Raw genomic sequence first — 3,726 nt, 5'->3', positions numbered from 1 at the left:
AAATGTGATCATCAGTCAATAGATTTCTCTGACATGAAAAGGATACATGAGGCTGTTTGTAGTTAGCTCAACATAAAGAAAAGTGAGGGAAAACTGCTGGCTGGGAGCTAAATACGCAGGACAAAGGGTTGAGATTCTTCTACACTCAGATTTGTTATGTAGCTGGCAGTCTCCCAAATGATGGTCTATTCCTTCCCTCAAAACGCAGGCTAACCCTCTCCTTTTGAACTTAAAGCTCCATGAAAGGAAAAAAATAACGAGGAAGAAAGCATAGACGCTATGGATGTAGTTGAGAAAGGACTTGGAGTGATAAAAGACGAAAGGAGAGAAAGCAGCAATGTTTCTGCCTGGTTTAAAGCCAGGGACCTTTTGCATGTTAAGCAAATGTGATGACCACTACACTACAGAAACCAGCTGTGGTCACTTTGGGGTCCTTTTCTAAGGCTCTCTCAGGAGCCACTACACTAGCTGATTCCCTTTGAAGAACAGGGAAACAAGGGTTACCAAGAACTTATGGTTTTTGGATGAGTCAAGAAAAGGGAGTAGCATTGTCCCCCTCGGGTAGCCCCTGTTCAATTCCAGGTCAGAAAGCAAAACTCTTCTGCAAAAATATAAAAAAAAATGTTGTGTTTCACTTTACTTCATAAGTACAGTTGTGTGGCAATTAAATGATGACCCTAAAGTTTCATAAAAGCAAAGAACACTAAACAAAAAAGGGTGGGAAATATGGATGTATTTGAGGAAAGGGCTTGGAATGAAGGAAGACAAAAATTGATCAGTAGAGAGAAAAGGAAGCAGAACTTCTCTCACAACTATTGTAATAGAAATGCTAAGTGAATGGTGTTCTATTGTTGCAAAGGAGATTAAAGTGGGGCCATTTTCTCCAGATAGAAGAAAATGGTCATGTCAGAAGTGGGATTTGAAACCACATCTCTATGCAGAGACCAGAACACCCAAGAGATAGGAAAAAAAAGATTCTTAAAACTGGTACTTTAGACCAGTCCACCATCCTGATGCTACAAAGAATGTGACTTATCAATCCTAGTTTTCATTAATATTTGATGAACTCTTTAGGGAGGTAGAGATGGCACATCTCTTTCAACTCCTAGAGACCTTCTACAGCACAGCTGATTTTTAGACACACTCACCCAGACCTAAAGTTACACGTTTCCTGAAGCTCCATGAGTTCTGCATTGTTGTAATCTCCCTGCTCACATTTTAAGTGAACAAAATATGGTTGCTAGCATTCTGAGAAAGTAATGGTGAACCTCAAAATCCTGCTTTGGACTTAACTCTCCTGAGTAGTTTTGGATCATCTGCAAATTTTGTCACCTCACTTTTTAGCAGATCGTTTATGAATATGTTGAATAGTACTGGTCCCAGTACAGACAGCACTATTTACCTGTTTCCATCCTGAAAACTGACTGTTTATTCCTACCCTTTGTTTCCTATCTTTTAACCAGTTATTGATCCATGTGAGGACCTTCCACAGGTGAAAGTAAGCCGGTACATTCCGGTATGGCGTACCGGCAAGAGCTGGTATACTGTGCCGGACCGGACCGGCTTTCCAGGCTGGTGATTTAAAGGGCCCAGGGCTCCCTGCAGTGGCCTGAACCCCGGGCCCTTTAAATCGCCTCCCAAGCCCCACTGCTGGAGTGAAGCAAATCACTACCATGGAATGCTGCTCTCTCCCGCTCTATGAACACAGAGCAGGGGTGGCAGAAGCTTCCTTACAGTGTGGGGGGGCACCATTGTCTGAACTGTGGTGCTTCCATGACACCCCTTCCCCAAGGACCCACACTCACACCACCTCTCCCCCTGAGGCCACACCCACAGAACGCCTCTTCCCCCCCAAGACTCCACCCTTTCCCTAACAGCTGGTAAAGAGTGGGGGGGGCCATGGCCCTTTAAACCCCCGTTCCAGCACCCCTGACACATAGCTAAGCAGGCAGCTGTGTGTGTGTGTGTGTATATGTGATGGAGACTGCTGTGCTGAACTGAGCCAGTGAGGGAAGTGGGGGCTGATGTCGGGGCTGTCCCCCTCCCCCTGCCTCAGGACTGGTTGCTTCCAGCAGCTGTCTGAACTTAGAGACAGTCTGCCGACACACTCACTCTTCCGCAACACACACACTGTCTCTCCCCATACACAAACAGTCTCTACCGCGCCACGCACATTGCAGTTGAAAAGCAGCTGGCAATCTAGTAGGATGCCCACGGAACAATGGGATAGAGAAACCTGCATCATGTGATGCTGTACCGGCCCATGAGGCATTGCAAATCCTTCCCAAAACACCCTGCGACCAGTTGCACAGTGGGATAGCTACCCACAGTGCACTGCTCTCTGTGGCGATCCAAGAGCTGCTAGCATGGATGCGCTCTGGTGACACAAGGGGCATAGTGTGGACATGCAACAGCTATTTAATTAAAACACTTTAACTAAAGCAGCATAACTCTGTGGTGTAGACATAGCCTGAGAGTGAAACAAGACCCAGCCCCCATTGAATCTAAAAAGCCACAACTTCCTCCGTAGTTGGCAAAATTCAAACCTGAGAAGGGCAACCCCAATGGATTGCTAGTCTATCGCCTTAACCACTCAGCCACAACTACTTGCTTGATCCATGTTTCTCACTACACTCTAGTTCTGTTCTCACTGAGTGATCAATTCCAATTGTTTCCTCAGACCAGCTTCCACAGCACACTCACTGCTGTGCCATTGTGTAAGTGTGTCCATGGCTGAACTGCAAGAATTCCTGCTCATTTCCCTTCTGGCTGGAGCATGATGAGAGTGTGTTTTTGGTTAATGACGTTGCTGTAGATTGTTGTCCATTTCCTGTCTTGATAATTCAGACAGTCCCTTTCCCGTCATATCCCCAGTACTTCAGTGATTGCAATAGCAGGGGCAGGTTTTCTCTGGGGCACTGAGCTTTGCCAGGGGGTTGGTGGCTCCTTTCTTTCCTCTCCCTGGAGTAAACTCAGCTTTTTATTCCATCCTTGATGTTTCATGGAATAACAGCAGCAGCATGAAGAAAGAGGTGGGTAGGGCGGGTCTCAGGGGAGGGGTCAGAGAGGTGTGGGTGGTGGGCAGGTCAGGGGAGGGGGCAGAGAGGTGCAAGCGGCAGGGAGGGTGGGGCTGTGGGGGGGGGGCGGAGAGGGGGGGGGGGGGGGCAGGGCAGGTCTCAGGGGAGTGGCAGAGAGGTGTGAGCAGTGGGCAGGGTGAGTCTCAGGGGAGGGGCAGAGAGGTGTGGGTGGTGGGAAGATCTTAGGGTAGGGAGTGGAGAGGCACAAGCAGGAGGCGAGGAGGCCTTGGGGGAGGAGAGGAGCGAGTGAAAGGCAGACCAGCAGGCCTCAGCCAAAGAGGAAGAGCGGGGGTGGGAAGTGGCCAAACAGGAGCGAGGGGGGAGCACAGGTGGAATTCGGGAAGGAATTTTCCTCCAGGGTAGATTGGCAGAGGCCCTGGAGGTTTTTCGCCTTCCTCCGCAGCATGGGGCAGGGGTCGCAAGCTGGAGGATTCTCTGCGACTTGAAGTCTTTAAATCACGATCTGGAGACTTCAACAGCTGAGTTAAGGGAAAGTGAGTGGGTCAGCTTTTGTGGCCTGCATCATGCGGGAGGTCAGACTAGATGACCATAATGGTCCCTTCTGACCTTAAAGTCTATGAGTCTATGAGGTGGGGCCTCAGAGGGAGGAGAACGAGCGAAGGGGGTGGAGTGGGGGAGCAGCGTCATG

The 3,726-nt window shown here is 49.0% G+C and overlaps 1 non-coding gene across 1 annotated transcript; it reads right to left on the bottom strand.

Annotated features, from left to right (window-relative positions):
- Positions 1 to 338: 338 nt before the first annotated feature.
- On the bottom strand, positions 339 to 411 carry TRNAV-AAC. Its single transcript has one exon. It is a non-coding gene; the product is annotated as a tRNA-Val (tRNA).
- Between the last annotated feature and the right edge of the window lie 3,315 nt (positions 412 to 3,726).

The sequence above is a fragment of the Terrapene carolina genome, unplaced genomic scaffold, assembly GCF_002925995.2.
Source record: "Terrapene carolina triunguis isolate 2854851 unplaced genomic scaffold, T_m_triunguis-2.0 Scaffold27780, whole genome shotgun sequence".
Taxonomy (NCBI): Eukaryota; Metazoa; Chordata; order Testudines; family Emydidae; genus Terrapene; species Terrapene triunguis.
This window is presented reverse-complemented; position numbering and strand designations above follow the sequence as displayed.